General features: G+C 38.8%; 1 protein-coding gene across 1 annotated transcript in view; it reads left to right on the top strand.

Annotated features, from left to right (window-relative positions):
- RSRC1 (arginine and serine rich coiled-coil 1) overlaps positions 1–24,078 on the top strand; it is a 367,121-nt gene that overhangs the window by 14,141 nt on the left and 328,902 nt on the right. The window lies entirely within an intron of this gene.

Raw genomic sequence — 24,078 nt, forward strand, 5'->3', positions numbered from 1 at the left:
TGGGGCATAGTGCTCTGTGGTTTTCCAGCATGCCTAGACCAATTCATAGCTCTTCTAATAGAATCACTGTACCTGTTTTCCAATATGTTATTTTTCTTTTGAGTCATCTTTGCCCATCAAATGGATGCTAAGTGAAACCTTAGATTGCTTTAATTTGAATTTCTCTAATTAATAGTGATTTGGAATATTTTTTCCATACAGCTTTTGATAGCTTGGATTTCTTCCTTTGAAAACTGCCTGTTCATTCTTTAACCATTTATCTATTGGAGAATGGCTCTTAGTTTCATAGCTGAATTAATTTCTTTTATATCTTGAATATAAGATATTTATCAAAAAAGATTGCTGCAAAGACCAGTTAATCTATTTCCCTTCTAACTTTAATTCATGCAATTAAATTAAATTTTATGTAATCAGATTTTCCTCTTTGTATTTTATGATTCTGTTTTTTTACTTGTTTAGTTTTGAACTCTACTCCAATCCACAGATCTGAAAAATTGTTTCCTCTAATTTGCTTATAACATCATCTTTTATAAGTCATGTGTCCATTTAGAGTATCTTGGTATACAATGAGGGATATTGGTGTGCACCAAATTTGTGCTAAGCTTTATTCCAGATTTCCTGGCAGTTTTTTGTCCAGGAGTGAGAACTGCAGTCTTAGGGTTTGTTGAACACAATGTTAATGTGTTCCTTTACATCTGTGTGATTTCCTAATACATTCATTCTACTTATCAACTTCTCGGTTTTTTAGCTAATATTGTATCATTTTAATGATCATTGCTATAGATTGAGATCTGGTGCTTATAGAACATTCCTCTATACTCTCCCATGAAATGCAAATGAATTTAATTATATTTTTCTGGTTCTGTGATACAATCTTGTAGTGGTTTGATTAGAATGGCTCTGAATAAGTATTATATTGACTTGGTCTTCCCATAAACAATTTTTATTGCTTTAATTTTTTTTAACATTATCTTTATTTCTGTAGAATATTTGGCTTCATATCATTTCTATGTGTAGATTGGTAAATTGACTCCTAAATATATAAACTTTCAGTGATTATTTTCAATGGCATTTCTCTTTTTAGCTTCCTTATTGGATTTTGTTTGTAATGCATAAGAATGTTGATGTTTTATGTAGATTTATTTTATGTCCTGAAATTTTGCTGAATTTATTTTCTCTATTAACTTTTGTCTGATTGTTAGGGGTTTCTAAATAAAATACATTATTTTTTAATTTAAATTTATTTTTTATTAAAGATATTATTTGAGTTTTACATTTTTCCCCAGTCTTGCTTCCCCCCCCCCCAGAATGCACTCTGTCAGTCTTTACATTGTTTCCATGTTGTACCTTGATCCAAATTGGGTGTGATGAGAGAGAAATCATATCCTTAAAGAGAAGAGAAGTCTAAGAGGTAACAAGATCAGACAATAAGCTATCTGGTTTTTTCCTAAATTAAAGGGAATAGTCCTTGTACTTTGTTCAAACTCCAAAGTTCCTTATCTGGATACAGGTGGTACTCTCCTTTGCAGACAGCCCAAAATTGTTCCTGATTGTTGCACTGATGGGATGAGCAAGTCCTTCAAGCTTGAACATCTCTCCCATGTTGCTGTTAGGGTGTACAGTGTTTTTCTGGTTCTGCTCATCTCACTCAGCATCAGTTCATGCATATCCCTCCAGGTTTCCCTGAAATCCTGTCCCTCCTGGTTTCTAATAGAACAATAGTGTTCCATGACATACATATACCACAGTTTGCTAAGCCATTCCCCAATTGAAGGACATTTACTGGATTTCCAATTCTTTGCCACCACAAACAGGGCTGCTATAAATATTTTTGTATAAGTAATGTTTTTGCCCTTTTTCCTCATCTCTTCAGGTTATAGACCCAGTAGTGGTATTGCTGGGTCAAAGGATATGTACATTGTTGTTGCCCTTTGGGCATAGTTCCAAATAGTTCTCCAGAAGGGTTGGATGAGTTCACAGCTCCACCAACAGTGTAATAGTGTCCCAGATTTCCCACATCCCTTCCAACAATGATCATTATTCCTGGTCATACTGGCCAATCTGAGAGGTGTGAGGTGGTACCTCAGGGAAGCTTTAATTTGCATTTCTCTAATAATTAATGATTTAGAGCATTTTTTTCATGTGGCTATGGATTACTTTGATCTCCTCATCTGTAAATTGCCTTTGCATATCCTTTGACCATCTGTCAATTGGGGAATGGCTTTTTGTTTTAAAAATATGACTCAGTTCTCTGTATATTTTAGAAATGAGTCCTTTGGTCAGAATCATTAGTTGTAAAGATCGTTTCCCAATTTACTACATTTCTTTTGATCTTGGTTACATTGGTTTTATCTGTGCAAAAGCTTTTTAATTTAATGTAATCAGAGTCATCTAATTGGTTTTTAGTGATGTTCTCCAACTCTTCCTTAGTCATAAACTGTTCCCCTTTCCATAGATCTGACAGGTAGACTAGTCCTTGATCTTCTAATTTGCTTATAGTATTGTTTTTTATGTCTCTGTCCTGTAACTATTTGGATCTTATCTTGGTAAAGGGTGTGAGGTGTTGGTCTAATCTAAGTTTCTTCCATACTAACTTCCAATTTTCCCAGCAATTTTTATCAAAGAGGGAGTTTTTATCCCAATGGCCAGACTCTTTGGGTTTATCAAACAGCAGATTACTATAATCATCTCCTGCTTTTACACCTAGTCTATTCCACTGGTCCACCACTCTATTTCTTAGCCAATACCAAACAGTTTTGATGACTGATGCTTTATAATATAATTTTAGATCTGGTAGGGCTAAGCCCCCTTCTTTTGCACTTTTTTTCATTAAGCTCCTGGCAATTCTTGACTTTTTATTTCTCCACATGAATTTACTTACAATTTTTTCCAACTCATAAAAGTAATTTTTTTGGAATTTTGATTGGTAGGGCACTAAACAGATAGTTTAGTTTTGGTAGAATTGTCATTTCTATTATATTAGCTCTCCCTATCCATGAGCAGTTGATATTTGCCCAGTTATTTAGATCTAATGTAATTTGTGTGAGAAGTGTTTTATTTTATTTTTTTATTTTATTTATTTAATATTTATTCTCATTTTGTACAATTAATGTTATTTTTACATTAGTAAAATATTCTTGTTTTAGAGTAAATGAGATACCCCCCCATAAATATAGACTTGCTTCAGCGATAAAGTAAAGGGGAGAGAAAAAAATTAAAATAAAAAAAATAATAGTAATAATTGTAGGTATGGCCAGGTGGAGCAATGGACAGAGCCACGAGCACCTGAGCCCACATCTAGCCCCATACACCCAACAATCACCCAGCCGTGTGATATGCAAGTCACCCGAACCCCACTGCCCTGCAAAAACCAAAAAGAAAAAAAGAAAAAAAGACCCAAAATAAAATAAAATAGTAGTAATAGTGAGGGTGGCTGGGTGGTGGACAGAGCATTGGCCCTTGAGCCAGGAGCACCCGGGTCCAAATCCGGCCTCAGACACCCAAGGATCACCCTGCTATGTGGCCCCAGGCAGGCCATCCAACCCCATTTGCTCTGCACACCCCCCCCCAAAATAATAATAATAATAATAAAAGATGTGCTTGAGTCTTTGTTCCAACACCAACAACTCTGTCTTGGGTGGATCACATTCTTTATGATAAGTCCATCACAAAAGTTACTTCCATATTTTTCCACCATTGCCATTGCTGATCACAACTCCCTCCTTTCGTATTTCTCCACTGCCATGTACTACATTTTCTTTCTCCTTTCACTCTGACTCTGCTGTAGGGTCGCTGAGTGGTGCAGCAGACAGATCCCCAGCCCTGGGGCCAAGAGGCCCCGAGCCCCCCTACCACCCCTTAGGCCCAGAATCCACCTGGTCCTGTGGTCCCAGACAGGCCATCCAATCCCAGGCCCTTGCAAAAAGTAACAAAGAAAAAATGTGTTATATCTGACCACTCTCCCCCCACGGTCCATCCTCTCCTCCATCACTCACCTCCCCTCCTTCCCCCTGTCCCCCCCCTTCTTTCTCCAGATGTCTATACCCCATTGAGTATATATGCTGTTTCCTCTCCTAGCCACCTCTGATAAGAGTGAGGATTCCCTTGTTCCCTCTTGCCTTACCCCCTTCCATATCATTGCAATAGCTCATTATATTAAAGAAAAATCTTATTATATGAAATATCTTGGCCTATTCCCCCTCTCCTTTTTCTTTCTCCCATTACATTTACCTTTTTTTCTGTTGACTCCATTTTTGCACCATATTTTATCTTCGAATTCAGCTTTCTCCTGTGCTTCAACTATAAAAGCTCCCTCTACCTGCTCTATTAACTGAGAAGGTTCATATGAGTATTATCAGTGTCACTTTTCTATACAGGAATACATGCAGTTCATCATCATTAAGTCTCTCATATTTTCCCCTTCTCCTCCAATCTCTATGCTTCACCCGAGTCCTGTATCTGAAGATCAAACCTTCTGTTCAGCTCTGGACATTCCAACAGGAACATTTGAAATTCCCCTGGTTCATTGAAAGTCCATCTTTTTCCCTGGAAGAGGACATTCAGCCTTGCTGGGTAGTTCATTCTCAGTTGCATTCCAAGCTCTTTTGCCTTCTGGTATATTGTATTCCAAGCCCTACGAGCTTCCAATGTAGCTGCTGCTAAGTCCTGTGTGATCCTGACTGCAGCTCCACGATATTTGAACTATGTCCTTCTAGCTGCTTGTAATATTTTCTCTTTGACTTGGGAGTTCTGGAACTTGGCTATGATATTCCTAGGGGTTGGTTTTTTGGAATCTCTTTCTTGGGGGGATCAGTGGATTCTCTCTATTTCTATTTTGCCCTCTGCTTCTAGGATATCAGGGCAATTTTCCTGTAGTAATTCTTTGAAAATGATGTCAAGGTTCTTTTCCTGATCCTGACATTCAGGTATTCCAATAATTTTTAAATTATCTTTCCTAAGTCTGTTTTCCATATCAGTTGTTTTTTTGATGAGATATTTCACATTTTCTTCTAATTTTTCATTTTTTTGGTTTTGAAGTATTGATTCCTGATTTCTGGCAAATTCATCAATCTCCCTGAATTCTATTCTTTGTCTGAAGGATTTGTTCTCCTCAGAGAGTTTTCTTATCTCTTTTTCCATCTGGCCCATTCTAATTTTTAAAGCATTCTTCTCCTCCATAACTTTTTGAACTGTTTTATCCATTTGGCCTAATCTGGTTTTTAGCATGCTATTTTTTTCAGCATTTTTTTGGATTTCCTTGACTAGGCTACTGACTTCATTTTCATGTTTTTCCTGCATCTCTCTCATTTCTTTCCCCAGTTTTTCTTCTAACTCCCTCATTTGATTTTCAAAGTCTTTTTTAATCTCTGTCATAGCCTGAGCCCAATTTCTGTTTTTCTTGGAGTCTTTAGATGTATTTTGATCCTTCTTGGGCTCATTTGCAAAATATTTCTCAATTGTGTTCCTCTTTTTTCTCTGCTTGCTCATTTTTACCAGCCTGCGCCTGTTTTGGGGTGCTTCCAGAGCTTTTGGGACACTCCCACAAGGGTCTCAGTGTGTGAGGCTCTGTCCTCCCTCCTGGTCTGTGAATGACCATATGCGCCCCCCTCTGCCACGGGACTGAGGTGGGGGGGCCCCTGCTGTTCTTGGGTGGGGGGAGCTAGACTGGGATCAGGATCTGTATGTGGTCAGGACTCCAGAGTCCTGTTCCAGGGGCAGAGGACAGAGCTCTGCAGTCTCTCTCTTTTCACTCCCCTTCCTCAGTTCAATGGACTCATGTCCTGGGGGCTCCTGCTTACCAGCTCCGCCTGCTTCTGTTTCCTGGATCTGGAATGCAGTGGCCAAGCAGCTTGCTGTGTGCCCTGAGGGCTGGGCTCCACCTGCTTGCTCTGGCAGAGGTCCCCTGCTGGTCCCCCACTTTGTGTCCCATGCTCCCTGGGGAGCAGGTCAGGAAACTCCCCTGCTGCTATGAGCCATGGCTCCCAGCACTCTGGGGCTGCCTCCGGGAGGCTGAAGTTCTTTCGGTCTGGCGTGCTGCCCTTCTGGCAGGCCGCCCCTCCGACCCCGGGGAGCAGAGACTTTCTGCTCTTTTCCAGGTTACCTTGAATAGGACCATTGCCTCATTGGGTCCCTCTGTGGGTTTTGTCTCTCGAAAATTTAGTTAAAGTCCTTAGTTTCAGAGATTTATGAGAGAGCTCCTAGGATACCCTCCACTCTTGTCGCCATCTTGCCTCTGCCCCCGAGAAGTGTTTTATAATTGTTTTCAAAAAGATTCTGAGTCTGTCTTGGCAAATAGACTCCCAAATATTTTATATTGTCTGAGGTTACTTTGAATGGAATTTCTCTTTCTAGCTCTTCCTGCTGTATCTTGCTAGACATATAAAGAGAAGTTGAGGATTTATGAGGGTTTATTTTATAACCTGCAACTTTGCTAAAATTGCTAATTGTTTCCAGTAGTTTTTTAGATGATTTCTTGGGATTCTCTAGGTAGACCATCATGTATGTCATCTGCAAAGAGTGAGAGTTTTGTCTCTTCCTTGCCAATTCTAATTCCTTTAATTTCTTTTTCTTCTCTAATTGCTGCTGCTAACATTTCTAATACAATATTGAATAGTAGTGGTGATAATGGGCACCCTTGTTTCACCCCTGATCTTATTGGAAATGCCTCTAGCCTCTCCCCACTGAATATAATGCTTGTTGATGGTTTCAGATAGATACTGCTAATTATTTTAAGGAACAGTCCATTTATTCCTACACTCTCTAGTGTTTTTAATAGGAGTGGATGCTGTATTTTGTCAACAGCTTTTCCAGCATCTATTGATATGATCATATGATTTCTGATAGGTTTGCTGTTGATATAATTGAGTATGCTAACAGTTTTCCTAATATTGAACCAACCCTGCATTCCTGGAATAAATCCTACTTGATCATAATGTATTATCCTAGTGATGACTTGTAATCGTTTTGCTAAGATTTTATTTAGGATTTTTGCATCTATATTCATCAGGGAGATAGGTCTATAATTTTCTTTCTCTGTTTTAACTCTTCCTGGTTTAGGTAACAGTACCATATTGGTTTCATAGAAAGAGTTAGGCAGAGTTCCATCTTTCCCTATTTTGCCAAAGAGTTTATATAGGATTGGAACCAATTGTTCCTTAAATGTTTGGTAGAATTCACTTGTGAATCCATCAGGCCCTGGAGATTTTTTTTAGGGAGTTCAGTAATGGCTTGTTGAATTTCTTTTTCTGAGATAGGGTTGTTTAGGTATTTAATCTCTTCTTCATTTAACCTGGGCAACTTATATTTTTGTAAATATTCATCCATTTCACTTAGATTGTCAAATTTATTGGCATAGAGTTGGGCAAAATAATTTCAAATTATTACTTTAATTTCCTCCTCATTGGTGGTGAGTTCACCTTTTTCATTTATGATACTAGCAATTTGGTTTTCTTCTTTTTTTTAATCAAATTGACCAGAGGTTTATCAATTTATTGTTTTTTTTCATAATATCAACTTTTGGTTTTATTTATTAATTCAATAGTTTTTTTGCTTTCAATTTTATTGATTTCTCCTTTAATTTTTAGAATTTCTATTTTGGTACTTAATTGGGGATTTTTGATTTGTTCTTCCTCTAATTTTTTTAGTTGCATGTTTATTTCATTGATTTCCTCTTTCTCCAATTTATTCATATAAGCATTTAGAGCTATAATGTATCCCCTGAGAGTTGCTTTGAATGAATCCTATAGGTTTTAGTATGTTGTTTCATTATTATCATTATCTAGGATAAAATGGTTAATTCTATAATTTGTTTTTTGGTCCACTCATTTTTTTAAAATGAGGTTATTCAGTTTCCAATTTGTTCTGGGTCTATATCTCCTTGGCCCAGTATTGCATATGACTTTTATTGCATTGTGATCTGAGAAAGATGTATTCACTATTTCTGCCTTTCTGCAGTTGATCATTAGGTTTTTATGTCCTAGTACATGGTCAATTTTTGCATAAGTTCCATGTACTGCAGAGAAAAAGGTATATTCCTTTCTATCCCCATTCAGTTTCCTCCATAAGTCTACCATATCTAATTTTTCTAAGAATCTATTTACCTCCCTAATTTCTTTCTTGTTTGTTTTATGATTCGATTTATCTAGATCTCATAGTGGGAGGTTGAGGTCTCCCATTAGTAGAGTTTTGCTGTCTATGTCTTCCTGTAATTCTTTCAGCTTCTCCTCTAAGAATTTGGGTGCTGTCCCACTGGGTGCATATATATTCAATATTGAAATGACTTTATTGTCTATGGTAACTTTTAGGAGGATAAAGTTTCCTTCCTTATCTCTTTTAAAGCTATCTATTTTTGCTGCTGCTTTGTCTGAGATAAGGATTGTTACCCCTGCTTTTTTTACTTCAGCTGAGGCAAAATATATTTTGCTCCAGCCTTTTACCTTTAATCTATATGTATCTCTCTGCTTCAAATGAGTTTCTTGTAAGCAGCATATTGTAGGATTCTGGTTTTTAATCCACTCTGCTGTTTGCTTATGTTTTAAGGGAGAGTTCATCCCATTCACATTCAAGGTTATGATTACTAATTCTTTATTGTCCTCCATGCTATCTTCCCTCTGTTTGTATTTTCCCCCTTCCCCCCCTTTTATCCATATTCCCCAGTCATTTGTTTCTGAAAACCACCCCTTTCAGTGTGTTTGCCCTCCTATATCACACCCTCCCCTTTCTTTCCCCTTTCCCTTTTTCCTTTTTCCCTTCCCTTCCTTTTGTTATTTCCCCTTATTTCCCCCACTCCCCTTCCCTTTCTCCGTCCCCCCTCCCCTTTTCCCCTTTTAATACTTGAAAGGTTAGATGTTTTATAAGTTAACTGAGTATGTGTAGGTTAACTTTAAGCCAAGTCTGATGAGAAGAAGATTCAGGTGTGTATCCTCTGCTCCCTTCTTCCCCACTATTACCGTAGGTTTTTTGTACCTCTTAGTGTAATGAGATTTACACCATTCAATCCCCTCCCTCCTCCCATCTCTTTCCTATCCCCCTTTTTAGGGCAGTAGTGTTTTTTTTAGCTCATTCTATCTAAGTCATAGAAAATTCTAAGTGTCTGTCCATTTTAGTTCTGTATATTCTATCGAATAGAGTCAAAATTCCTGAGAGTTATTAGAGTCTTTCTCTCAAGTGGGGTTAAGGCCAGTTACATCCCATTAGATGGTAGTCTCATGGATAGGTCATGAATGTCCATCATTTCTGGCTAGGTGTATTCTCTCTGTTAGAGTTACATTTCTCAAGATTTATGAGAATCTTTTTTTTTTTACCCCCATGCTGGGATATAGCCAGTTTCAACTTACTGGATTGCAATTTTTTTTCTTTTACCCCCCCCTTTTTTTTTTTTTACCTTTTCATGTGTCTCTTGAACCTCCTGTTTGATGCCCAAATTTTCTGTTTAGCTCTGGTCTTTTCATCAGAAATTTTTGGAATTCTTCCATTTCATTAAATGTCCATCCTTTTCCCTGGAAGAGAAGGCTCAGCTTTGCAGGAAAGTAGATTCTTGGCTGCATTCCAAGCTCCTGTGCTCTTCAAAATATCTCATTCCAGGCCCTTTGATCCATTAAAGTTGATGCAGCCAGGTCCTGCATGATCCTTACTGTGGCTCCTTGATATTTAAATTGTTTCTTTCTCACTGCTTGCAGGATTTTCTCTTTTACCTGATAGTTCTGCAGTTTGGCCACAACATTCCTTGGTGTTTTCATTTTAGGATCTTTTTCTGGTGGGGATCAATTGTACTCTTTCAATAACTACTTTGCCCTCTGACTCCATGATATCAGGGCAGTTTTCCATCACTAGATCCTGTAATATTAAGTCCAGGCTTTTTTTCTCTTCAATGTTTTCAGGAAGTCCTATAATTTTCAGGTTGCCTCTCCTCGATCTATTCTCAAGGTCAGTGGTTTTGTTGATGAGGTAGTTTACATTTTCTTCTATTTTTTCTATTTTTTGATTTTGTTTGACTCTTGCTGTCTCATGGAGTCATTAGTTTCTGTAGACTCCATTCTTTTTTTGGGGGAGGAGTTTTCTTCCTTAACCTTTTGCAACTCCTTTTCTAATTGGTCAATTCTACTTTTGAAAGAACTTTCCATTTGACCAATTGAGGTTTTGAGAGAATTAATTTCTTTTTGCATTTGCCCATTTGAAGATCTGAGAGATTTATTTGTTTTCTTGTTGCAAGGTATTAATTGTCTCCCCCAAATTTTCTAGTTGATTTTTAAACTCCTTCCTTATTTCTTCTAGGAAGTCTTTCTGTGCTGAAGACCAGATTGTATTCTCCTCAGAGTTCCAGATCTCTCTGAGTTAGTGTCTTTCCCTTCCAAGAATTTTTCTATGGATCCACCTTTCCGCTGACCCTTCGTCATTTTTCTGAAACCTGAGTTTTGGAGGGGCTGGTTCACAGGGGCCTGGGATTGCTAAAGGCTTTACTCACTGAGTGTGGTTTCTCTGGCTGGCCAGTAGGAGGTGCTGGTTGCTTTCTCTGGAGTGTCTGTGACCTTGGTTGAGGCCCTCTCCCTTTCCTTGAAGGGAGGAGTTGGAGGTATTGAATTCTTTTGCCTTCAATCAATGGTGGGCTTTACCCTGGCCTAGGTCATTCCTCAGCTGGGCTGGTTCTTCTGCTCACACACCTAGGCCTGAGGCAGAAGTAGTTTGCATTTGTTTGTTAGGGGAGAAGTCTGAGTTGTAATGGGACTCAGACCAGAGGAGTCCAGGGATGGTGTCCGCAGCTCCCCTGCTCCAGAATTCTCCCCCCAGCCCTGTCCGGGATCTCCAGGGGGACAGCTCCAGCACCAGCGCCTCTGCTCCCCCTCACACTCACGCCCCCGCGGTCCAGCCCCACCTCTGATCCAGCAGGTCCGGCTCTCAGGCCCTCAGACTCCAGGTTCCAATTCAGCTGCTAGTCTGGTTGATTGGGGCTGATCCTTGCTCTGGGCCCAGACTCACCTGCCCGAATTCAGCTGCAGCTCCTGCTGGAGACAAATCCCGAGGTAGATGTTCTTTCTTCTGGCTTTTCTTTCTGGGTTTTTTTGAGTCGGATTTCTTTTAAGAGGTTTGTTTCATGTGGTAGATGGGGAAGAGATCAGGAGACTTTAGAACTGTGCCTGTCTTCTCTCTGCCATCTTGGCCGGGAGTCCATAAAATACATTATTTATAAAAAGTACTGATTTTGTTTTCCCTTTGCCTATAATTATTCCCTCAGTTTCTCTTTCTCTTAACAATAGCTAGTGTTTCTGGAACTACATTAAACAGAAGCATTAAACAGATATTGGGCATACTTGCTTTACCCCTGATGTTTTTGGAAAGGCTTCTAAGTTTCTCCATTATGTAAAATGTTTTCTCTTGGTTTTACATAGATACTATTTGTTTATATTAAAGAAAGGTTCATTTATTCTGATATTTTCTAGTGTTTTTAACAGAAAAAGTTTGGGATTTTGTCTAAGCTTTTTTTCAGAGCCTGTTGGTATAATTATGTGTTTTTTATTTTTTATATTATTGAAATGACTTATTACATCTTTAGATTTCCTGATGTTGAGCCAACCCTTTTTACCTGACCTGCATCATTCAGCGGTCATTTACTAAGCTCTTACTATGTGTTACCAGACACCGGACACAGATATAGGCATAAGAACGGTCCCTGTCTGCCAGGAGCCCCCCCATATACACACACACACTGAGGAGGGAGCAGGCCAGACTGGAAGCAGTAGCAAGAAGTCATCAGCTCCCCTTCCCCCTTGTTGACCCTCTCCTGCTGCTCCCCTTCTGCTGAGTCCCTGCTGCTCACTCTCACCAGATAGCATCCTGGATGCTTTCTGGACTCTGCCCCATCTGCATTTGGAGGGAGTAGTTGTGCTTTAATCAAGGTGCTTCTGGGGCTCCCAGGCTCCCCCAGTCCCTGGTGCCACACCTTCTTCCCTTAAGGTGCAGCACCCCCCCCCCCCCAGCAGAACCAGCTCTCCTGGATGAGGTAGTCCTCCTCCTGCCACCATGCACACCTTGCCTTTTCAGGCCTCATGGAGACGAGGTGCGGGGTGGGGCAGGAGCTGAGCCATCCAGCCTTGGAGCCAACCCACAGGATCTGTCTCACCAATAGATTAGAGCAGACTGTGCCAGGCGGCATCCTGCCCTCCATGCCTCTCCCAGGGTTGTGAGGATTTCATCCTGAACACCCTCCTCCAAGGTAGATAGAGATTGGCAAGTTCCAAGGGACCTTGAGGCCCGAGTGTCACTTGGGAGGTTTAGTTCATGGGTTCACTGTCAGTTATGTCTCCAGGACCGGACTTGAACCCAGGGCTTTCTGAGCTCAAAGCCAGAACTTTATCCTGGATGCTGAACTGCTTCTCTAATAAACCTTGTGTACAGTGGCTTCTTAATAGAACATGAATAAGAATAGATCAGTGTGTGTGTGGGTGTGGGGGGAGACCATGAATGTGAGTGAGTGTGGTGTGTGTATGTGTGTGTGTGTGTGTTTGTGTTTGTGTTTTGTGTGATTGTATGTGAGAGTGAGAGACAGAGAGAGAGAGAGATCTTCAAGAAATAAGAATGATGAGATCATAGGTGTGTAGTTTAGAAAGACCCTTAGTGCATGGAGTCGCCCAGAGCTTGGCAAATTGTGGCCCCTGGGCTCCCTCTGTGTTGGCCCTCTTTTTTTTTTTTTGTGCAGGCCCTTGAGCTGAGAATGGTTTTGGCATTTTTAAAATCAAGTTTTATTGTATTTAAAAATGCAAAGACCATTCTTAGCTCCATGACTGTACAAATGCAGACTTCATTTTGCTGACCCCTCCAGAGGTTATGAATAGGCGACCTCATGGACTGCCTGTGACCTGACTCTTATTTCTCTAGCAGGGCTTCCAGGTCTCCAGCCCCACCCTCATCTCTCCTGCACTCTGATTTCACTTCTTTACCCCCTGCCCATTGGCTTGAACTACATTCTTGATTTTAGTCCTTCAGGGCCCCAGCTTCCCAGTGCCCCCTGTTCAGAGGCTTCTAGCCTGGCACTCTTGCCTGCTTCTCTTTTTCCATTCGTTGCCAGTGAGACATCTCTATTCAGAGGCTTCTGCCCTTCTTTCTGTCCTCACCACCTTTCACCTAGATTATTTCAGGAGCCTCTTCCCTGCTTTTCCCACTCCCCTTCTCCTCTCTCAAGCACCATACACACAGCTGCCCCTCACTGCCCTGTTCACACACACACACACACACACACACACACACACACTGGATTGGGTTCCTGGGTTATTCAGTCTCAGAGGCCCCTGGATACTCTCCAACCAAGACTGGTGCCTCTTGTCAGGTTCCCCAGACCAACTTCCTTGCTGCTTCCCAAGCTGCTCCCAATGCCAGGGACACTCGTCTTCATCTCAGACTTGAGTCTAGAACCTGTAGGGGGAGAGAAGGGGGTCAACATTGTGGAAGGCAGGGTGCTAATCTCCCTTGATCCCCCCAACTCTCCTGAGAGAGGTAGGTAGTTACCATCCCCATTTGCAGAAGAGGAAACTGAGGCAAACAAGGTCACACAACCAGGAAGTGTCATATTTGAATAGAGGAAGATGAATCTTCCTGACTCCATCCTAGCCACTGACCCACCTTGTGGCCACCATCTGAGATTTAGTTGTGCCTTAGAATTCTCCTAATGTTTTATAGTTTTTTGAGCTGGGAAGTCTTACCTAGTCGAGCCTAATCTTCTGGTTTCTTAGGAAGCTGAGACCCAGTTCTGCTTAACTTCTCAGTGTCAGAGCTCTTTCCACTCTACTGTGGTTTTTCTGTAAAATCTTTTGCAGACATTCCATGATTTGATCTTCACAGCAGCCTTTTGATGCAGTCAAGGCATCTATCGTTATTTCTGTTTTACAAATGATGATCCCTGAGGTTGTATTTGCAGGGGGTAGGGAACTAAGGTTAGGGGTTACTCCACAGTCTAATCTCATACACATCTGTAATACTGTCCTTCGTGCTTACCTTCAGAATGGTGACGGGAGGCATCAAAAGATTATCAGTCATCGGAGAAAGATTAAATTATGGTCAGTCCATTCTTCTGACCTAAATAGGAAAAAAGTCTATGTGTATGCACACAAACATGAAATACTAAAAATATATACTCTTAAAAATAAGTTTTATTGCTTCCTTTTGTTTTTCCCTAACATCATTTCTGGATAGAGTATTCCTCCTTCTCTAATTATCCACCAGAATTAAACACTGCCTTCTAAAATAGAAAAAAACAACTGAGCAAAAATAACTATTACTGTGATTGTGTCTGACAATATATGCGGGATCCCTGTAGTTCCTTTCTTCTCTGCTGTGTTGAGACAGCTGTGTTTGGGTCAAGGTGGTTATTGTGGTCAATCAGAGTTGGACTTCACTGGACAATGTTGCTCTATCACATTATTATACCACGATTCATTTAGCTGTTCCTCAATTGATGGGAACCCATCAATTTGTTTCTAGGTCCTTATTGTTACAAAAACTTTTTTCTGTATTTTTTTTTTAAAGTAAATAAGGGAGTCCTTTGACTTGTTGAGTTTTATGTTTAGTAATGAAATCTCTTTAAGGGTTAAAGGTTTAATTTACCTTTTAAGAATCCCAAATTGATAACCAGAAAAACTGGTCCAATTCATAGTTTCACTAACAGTATATTAGTGTAATTGTTAGTAACAGAGGTCATAACAAAAAGGGTTCCCTGATTAGCCTTGAGCTAACAAGAAAATTAAATGAACACAAACACCTCATTATCTAAGCAGTATGCTGGATTGAAGTCTCATGTAAATTATGTGTGTTAACACAGACACACACACACACACACACACACACAGACACACACACATGCTAAAGCTTTTTAAGATAAAAAGTGTTATATACTCCCAAGACTTGAGATAGCATTATTACTAGTGAGTAGTTTGTTCCTTTTTTAAATCAGAAAAAACTTTATTTTTGTTAAGGAAATCAAAGTACTTACAAGGAGCTTTGTTGTTTCATATGAACAAAAAAAATCAAGGGTGACTTAGATTTTGAAAAAAAGAACAGGTAGAAAATAGATATTTATTTACCAGATATTTACATATGATTTATGACTACCGAGTAAATTTTATCTGCCATGATTAATTTCAAGCTAATCCTTGAAATGATCTCTAATGAGGATCTATATTATATTAAGAAATTGCAACTCCTAAAGAATTTGCTTATTTGGGGAGGTAGTGGATAGCTTTTATTTTTAGTTAAATGGTTTATTTTTTTGTTTTGTATGTCTAATAAGAAAAATATTAATAAAAGCTTTCAGTTTCCTTTAAATAAGGAGCTGTAGAGTTACTTCATCATCACCCTTTACACAGAATGGTGAACATCATGGATAAGCACTGGATTTTGTATCTGGAGAGACCTTCCTAAAGAGAATCAAGTAATACAGTGAACATCAAGTATTGTGTACGGTAAGGTATTTTGTAAGGCAGCATATGGATGCTGCCCAATTTAGGATTTTAATTCCAGGATTGCTTTGATGATTTCCAGAGTCTATTTTCAACTTTTTCAAGGACTCCTTTTTGTAGGTTCAAATTTTCGAGGAACTTATCTCTGTTTTTTGTGGTTACATGATTTTCCCTTCTACTTTGTTACTTTCTATATCACATCTTCCTCTTGTAATGGTTTTACTCATCCCATATGATTTGTTGTCTGCTGTTGCTGGTCACTTCCTGTGAATTGAAGACTTTCCAATAGGGTTGATTTTCTTTCATTGCCTAATGGGAACTTGTAATAATGCAGTGTGTTATGCGACATCCCAAAGACCTATTGCGTGCAGCTGGTGTCCAGTGGTTAAGGGATTTGAAGTGCCAGGCTCACTCCTGAACTAGGGATTCCCATATGAGGGCTTCATGCTGTTTATTGAATCTCTGGGCTGATTGCCATGAATCTTTATTCATTAGCTAGGGGCATATTTTGCTGCTTATTCAAGAAATCAAAACTCAAGGCCCTTGTGAGTACACCATGAAGTAGTCACAGATTTAGGTTAGTGAGTCTTTTGAAGTAGGCATCCTTTTCTGTAGTGGTAAGAAAATATTGGATCATTCGGATGTCAATTTATTTACAGTTTTTCTAATAGGATTATCAGTATATTAAGATAGTAACTGGTAATTACAGAGCAGCCATTTCTATGTAAACAATCACTATGTTAGATTTAAAGAATACAATTTGAAAATAGGAATTTCTTTTAAATATATTTGCTTTTTAGTTTCATTATTATAGTAAATAAAAAGATTGGGCTCAAACAGATTTGGGTTCAAATCCCTGGTCTGCTATATACTATTTTCTTGGTACCTCAACTCTCTTGAGTCTTCAGGTTTTTTAGCTGTAAAACCAACAAACTGAAATAAATGCTCTCAGAGGTCTCTTCCAGCTCTTGACCTCTTTCTATCAAAGAATATTATGTCATCATAACATATCAGGAAATATCTTATCAGAGGAATATCCTTAAGGTTATGATTGCCTTCAGAAAAAAAATCAACAAATAATATGTTATTTTCTTGTATTCATTTTCTACCTCTTCATCAATTAGATGACATGGAAGAAGTTCCATATAGAAAACAGTTTGTGAAAACTTACAGATTCTCCTTGGATAGTTTCCTGTTAAATTGTGATGAAAACAAGAAGGACATGTAAGTTGCTAGTTCTTGAGCACTACCATCCCTGACTTTTCCATTCCCTTGGAACTTGATTTTGTTAGGATAGTTTGGAAGTCAATACCTAAGTATCTTTAAAATCATTTCTTCTCCAGCATGGCTTCTCTCTCTCTCATACGCGTGTGTGTGTGTGTGTGTGTGTGTGTGTGTGTGTGTGTGTGTGTGTATTTTATCTAAATCAAAATACAGGAAGGAAACAAATTCAACAAAACCTTTATTAAATTAGATTTTGATTTTGGAGTCATTAAAATTCCATTTGAAAAGTGATTTGAAAAAATTTGAAAGTTTCACCTTCAGCTTTTCAAAGTTTTATTTGTAAGGAAGGGCTTAAACTAACTTTAACAAATCCCCAAAGAAATTCATGGTTCTTTCAATATCTTATAAAATCATTCATGATCATTTATTTAATGTATTGCTATATAAAAGAAACCTATTATAAATATAATTTTTTTTATCAACTTGTACTCTACTATTGCTACAACTAACAGCTGGCATTTTAATACTTTAGGATTTATTAAACTCTTTACAGTGATGATCTTTTTTTGATCCTCACAGAAGCCCTGGGCGGGAAGAGCATTTTTTTTTTGTTTTTGTTTTTTTGTTTTTGTGCAAGGCAGTGGGGTTAAGTGACTTGCCCAAGGTTGCATTTGAACTCAGATCTTCCTGGCTCCAGGGCTGGTGCTCTATCCACTGCACCACCTAACTGCCCCAGGGAGGAGCTGTTTTTTGCCCCATTTTTCAGTTGAGGAAACTGAGGTCTATGTGAAGTGACTTGCCCAGGGTTACACAGCAAGTCTTCCTGACTCCAGGCCCCTCCCAACTGTGCCATCTAGCTGCTTTACTAGTGCTCATATATATTTTATTTGCAGTCCTCTAAACAAAGGTCATAAAGGTGCCCCCCTTTTAATAAACTCTTCTTTAAAATCATCAGGCTTGTCTTTAGGGTTGGGACCTGGCCATTGATTTCAATTCTATAGAGAATTCTCCCATGAGGAGAGTCTACCAATCTTCTCTGCACCTTGGAGTCTTAGAGCAGAGGTTTCATAACTTTCTTGGTTCCATTTAGCATCTCAGTAAATTTTTGCACTGTGTTCCTGGACCAAGAGAATACCTACCAGTTTTGTTTATTAAGTATCCCAGCCCATCCAGGTGCTTGGTTTGGGAACCTCTCTGAGCAAGTTGCCTAGAGCCCTGATGATCAGTGAATACTTGCCTGATCTCACTGAATATGTCTCAGAGACAGACCTTGAACCCAGGTTTTCTTGGCTCCAAAATTAGTTCTTTCCATGGTGTCACAATGCTTCTATATATAGCCAGCCGCAGACTACTTTTTACCCTCCCATTATTTCATATGAGTGATTTTATTACTGTGCTGTCACTGCTGTAATTTTGAAAAACACGTGTATTTTTTTTAACTCAATTATTTTACCAGGGCAATTCAATCTTGAATAATTTTTTCTGTTACTACCAGCAGGCTAGAGAATTTTTGTATTGTCTTATGGAATAAATACTATTTTCTTAATATTTCCCCTTTATCATTTCTATCTTTTCCTCTTTACAAATTGATAATCTTCTTGTATGGACAAGCATACTGGCATATTCATTTTTCACCACTCATTGTAGCAGCATTCATTCATTACAAGAGTCGTTTTGAAGGAATTAATAAGGACTCCTACATTATCTCTTCTTGTTCCAAAAAAATAGAATGTTTTCTTTAACTTGTGTTAGCTTTCTACTTGTAAAAATATGCATACTAGTCAGAATCTTTTTAAGAATATGTATTCCATTACACTAGTTTTTATGTAATATGCTCGGTTTTGTAACTAACCATTTTTTATTGAATGTCTGCTGGGTGTCTGTCTGGTCCTATGGATGGGACTTGTCAAAACGGTTACAAAACATGTTCTTGACCCCATGTAGTCACTGTCCAGGTGAGTAGATTGGGGCACACTTAGGACAATTACTGCACCAGGAAGTGGGCATCATGTGATATGGGAAGTAAATGCAAGAAGAAGAGACTGATGTGATCTATCTATCTCATCTTCCAAGGAAAGGCATCCTAGAGGAATCTCAGCCTGCCCTCCTTCCCTCTCCTCAGCAGGTTGTTTCTGCTGGCCTCTTTGCTCAGAAACTTTCAGTGTCAGCTTGCTACCTGTTGCCTCCTTAAATTGTTTATTGCCTAGTTCAGGATTCTAGGTCCTTTGTAATCTCAAGTTGTGAACCTGGGTGATTTGTTGGGAAGTTAGGAAGAAGCAAGTTTTTTTGGAGGGAAGATAATGAATTATATCTTAGGCATATTGAATTTAAAATGCCTGCAAGGCATCTGATTAAGTCCCTCATATTTCCCCCCTCTCCTCCAATCTCTATGCTTCACTTGAGTCCTGTATTTGAAGGTCAAACCTTCTGTTCAGCTCTGGCCATTCCAACAGGAACATTTGAAATTCCCCTGGTTCATTGAAAGTCTGTCTTTTTCCCTGGAAGAGGACATTCAGCCTTGCTGGGTAGTTCATTCTTGGCTGCATTCTAAGCTCTTTTGCCTTCTGGTATATTATATTCCAAGCCCTACGAACTTTTAATGTAGTTGCTGCTAAGTCCTGTGTGATCCTGACTGCAGCTCCACGATATTTGAATTGTGTCCTTCTGGCTACTTGTAATATTTTCTCTTTGACTTGGGAGTTCTGGAACTTGGCTGTCATATTCCTGGGGGTTGGTTTTTTGGGATCTCTTTCTCGGGGGGGGGGGATCAGTGGATTCTTTCCATTTCTATTTTGCCCTCTGCTTCTAGGATATCAGGGCAATTTTCCTGTAGTAATTCTTTGAAAATGTTGTCAAGGCTGTTTTCCTGATCATGACTTTCAGGTATTCCAATTATTTTTAAATTATCTTTCCTGAATCTGTTTTCCATATCAGTTGTTTTTTCAATGAGATGTTTCACATTTTCTTCTAATTTTTCATTCTTTTGGTTTTGAAGTATTGAGTTCTGATTTCTCCTAAATTCATCAATCTCCCTTAGTTCTATTCTATTCTTTATCTGAAGGATTTGTTTTCCTCAGAGAGCTTTCTTATCTCTTTTTCCATCCAGACAATTCTGCTTTTTAAAGAATTCTTCTCCTCAACAACTTTTTGAACTGTTTTATCCATTTGACCTAAGCTGGTTTTTAGCATGCTATTTTCTTCAGCATTTTTTTTGGATTTCCTTGACTAAGCTGCTGACTTCATTTTCATGTTTTCCCTTCATCTCTCTCATTTCTTTTCCCAGTTTTTCTTCTAACTCCCTCATTTTATTTTCAGAGTCTTTTTTTGAGCTCTGTCATAGCCTGAGCCTAATTTCTGTTTTTCTTGGAGTCTTTAGATTCAGGAGCTTGTGCTTCCTCATCTTCAGACTGAGTATTTTGATCCTTCTTGGGCTCATATGCAAAATATTTCTCAGTGGTGTTCCTCTTTTTTCTCTGCTTGCTCATTTTCCCAGCCTAAGCCTGGTTTTGGGGTGCTTCCTGAGCTTTTGGGATATTCCCACAAGGGTCTCTGTGTGAGGCTCTGTCCTCCCTCTTGGTCTGTGAATGACCATAAGCGCCCCCCTCTGCCATGGGGCTGAGGTGGGGGCCCCTGTTGGTCTATTGGGGGGCCTAGACTGGGATCAGGATCTGAATGTGGTCAGAACCCCAGAGTCCTGTTCCAGGGGCAGAGGACAGAGCTCTGCAGTCTCTCTCTCTTCACTCCCCTCCCTCAGCTCAATGGGCTCATGCCCTGGGGGCTCCTGCTTACAGGCTCCACCTGCTTCTGTTCCTGGATCTAGAATGCAGTGGCCAAGCAGCTTGCTGTGTACCCTGAAGGCTGGGCCCCAAGCTCTGGCAGAAGTCCCCCTGCTGGTCCCCCAAATTGTGCCTGGTGCTCCCCGGGGCGGAGATCAGGAAACTCCCCTGCTGCTGTGAGCCGGGGCACCTAGCATCCTGGGGCTACCTCCAGGAGGCTGAAGGTCTTTCGCTCTGGCAGGCCACCCCACTGGCGGGCCGCCTCCTACCCTGGGGAGCAGAGCCTTTTTGCTTTACCTTGGGTTGGAGAATTGCCTTACTGGATTCCTCTGTGGGTTCTATCTCTTGAAAATTTTGTTAGAGTCCTTAGTTTATAAGTTTTATGAGAAAGTGCCTAAGAGATGGTCCTCTCTTGTCGCCATCTTGGCCCCCGCCCCCTCGGGTTGGATGTATATGTATCTGAAATATCCTCCAGATCCTTCAAGGCCCAGGTCACATGCACTTTCTCTGATCACCTCAGCTTGAAGTGATCTTTGCTGACTTTCATTCCTAGCACCTGGTTTTTCTTTCTTACAAGTTAAGTGACTTTGGAACCTGAGAGACAAGGGCTCAAGTCCCGCTTATGATGCATATTGGCTACGTGTCTTTCCTTAGACCAGAGGTGTCCAGATTGTGGCATGAGCCTTGAATGGCCTGCAGAGGAGAATGAATACACATATAATACAACATAGGTAATAATAACTCTCAGCCACTATGCATAAGCATGTGGGATCCATTGCCATTTGAGATGCCTTCTAAGACCCCTGGTGTAGAAAAGATTTTGACCTGCATTGGTAGAATATCAAACTTGAATGGATCCCTCAGCCTGCATATTGATTTAGAAAGCCACAAATTAACATTGTCCATGTTGTACTGTATTTTCATTTATTTTGTTAAACATTTCCCATTGACGTTTTGATCTGGTTCTAACATCTGGCTGCAGATTCGAGACTTCTGCTTTATACTATTGAAATTAGTTCTTATGCTTAGACTCTGTTTAGTTGTATCTTTCTCTGCCATTAATGTGACATTTTCATCTGGGCAAGAATTATGCTTTATTCATCTATATTTTTCCTTTGTTGTTTATTGTACCAAATAGTAGATTCTACATCAGTTTATGCATATTTACTGATTTGAACTGAAATGGGAAGAGAACTGGACCTTATCTGTATTATTCTTTGATTAAAGGCCCTGCCATAACAGTAGAACAATTTGGAAGTCAAAGTACCTTGGTTTCAATTTCATCACTCACTGCTTCACTTCTCTGGACCTCCATTTCCTCACCCACCATTCAAATGAAGGTATTGGACTAGATGGTCCCAGCCTGAAATCTAGGGTCCTCATGTCTAATGGTAATGATAACTCATAATGATTTTCTATAAAGCTTGAAGATTTATAATTTTTTTTGCCCAATAACTGGGCAGGGGGAGTAATGCAGTTTTTTTTTTATATATATATATATATATATATATATATATATATATATATATATATATATATATATATATACCTGTGAGTGTATGTATGCTTCTGTTCTATTCCCTTTCTGGATAATTTTCATTTTCTGGGGATTGAACACATAAACAACTGAAGGAGGGATTTCTGACATTTTAGCTTCATGAGGTGTATTTCATTGTATTCTCAGGGAAGGACACTATTGAAATTTTAGCATTGTGCTACTTTTTTTGCATATGAAAAATCCTGAGGAAATTAATAGGAATGTTTTAAATGTAAAAAAGTTAGCATTAGTTAATTCTAAATTTTTTTTCCGAATTTGTATCAAAGTTTTTCAGTGTAATGAAGTTTTGATGCCATTGTAAAACTGAGGCAGAGTATGTGAGATCAGTACCAAGTCTGAACATAATAATCTGGTTTTTCTTCTTCATATAACTTTACATTGGGTACTGTCACTACATTTTGTTTAGCTTTTATTTTAAATTAGTGTTCTAGCAATCAAGTCTTCCTCACCATCTGTTAATTCTAATCATGTATTCGATTATGAAGCAGTAGACAATGAACGGTCGCTCTACTAATACTGTTCTATTTAAAGGAGGCTATGCTGAATAGGAAGACTGTTTTGAAAAAATATATTTTTATTGTTATCTTTTGTTTTAATGTTACTTATACTTTCCATTGTTTCCTCTGTTCTACCTCCTCACAGAAAGTCATTTCTTAGGATAAAAATTTTTTTAAAAGGGAAAGAAGAAAATGTCAGCAAAACGAATTAAAACATCAAAAAGCCTGATGTTATATGCAAGAACATGTGTCTTAATAGCTGAAATTATACTTGGATGTTGTTTGTGGTTGTTGACAGTGTTGAAGAGTCAAAAAGTCTTAATTTCTGGATGGTTTGCTGTCAGAAACTGAGGTATGAAATTGGAAATTGTTTAATAAAACAATCTGAGCACTATATTTAATCCCTCTCATTTCCACTTTGATTTTGAGTGCTAGATTTTGATTGTAGAGTTATTAAATGCTGCTTTCATATAAAAATGTGATGTGAAAAGCATACTTTATGTTTTAAAGTTCGCAAGGCTTTTTTGAGTCTAAAATTGATAAGCATTTAAATATAACATGCTAGCATCTAATTATAAAAATCCTAAGAGTTGCCAGGTATGGTTTATCAGTTTGTCTTAGTATTGTGATTACATTGTATTTTTTATTAACCTATTGGGCTTCCTTATCTTATCTCTGAAAATAGGAACTTAATGTGTGCATATATTGCAATTATTTATTTTATTTAGGAGATATTTTAAAAGTCAAGAAGTGAAACAGCCTGGTAATGCTATAAATTTAAAATTGTCCTACAGCAAGACAGTACGATGCAAATATGACTTAATAAGATCACAAACTGAATTTCAGTGAAACAACCAAGATTTACATTAAATTAGGAATTTTAAAACTGATTTAGTTTGTTTTACTGAGCATTTGCTTAATAACATTTTGCCTTCTTGCAATCTTTTTAAAGACAATAATTCGTCTGTGAAATGCAGGCACATCCTCGGTAGAAAAATTGAAAGCTACAGCTCACTTTCTGAAACCACACATAGAGCGATATAAAGAAATATTTCAGCTCTACAAAATTTAATAAATCATCCCATTTCCTAATTTGATCATATCAGATGCTGATGTGGAAGAAGCATTTCAAATACCATCTCCTCATTAATATACATCAGTCTAGGGAATAGAATGGAATACTTATGCAGAGATGTCACAGTTACTGTTTCTTAGTTTACTAAGTGGAACAGGTTGATGTGATACTGGCTGCTATTTGTCAATGTCTTGTTAAAATGGTTTGGGTCGAGTTATGGAGTCCAGAAAGACGGCGGCTGATAAATCAAAAGTGGATTGAGTGGACAGGAGGCAGTGATTGATACTGTGACAGGATATGAAGAAAGGAATCTTGATACAAGCATTTGTGATATTGAATATGAGAAGGAAAATGGCCCTGGAGTATGGATATTATTCAGGGAAATGAGAATAATAATATCAGCTTGAAAATATTGCTGGGTGAAGATTAGGATGGTTCTTATTAGCGCATAATACTTTGCTAGAATAATAGAACTCCAATTATGTAGGAGAAGAGAATATTTTAA

The sequence above is a fragment of the Macrotis lagotis genome, chromosome 6 (assembly GCF_037893015.1).
Source record: "Macrotis lagotis isolate mMagLag1 chromosome 6, bilby.v1.9.chrom.fasta, whole genome shotgun sequence".
NCBI classification, from domain to species: domain Eukaryota; kingdom Metazoa; phylum Chordata; class Mammalia; order Peramelemorphia; family Peramelidae; genus Macrotis; species Macrotis lagotis.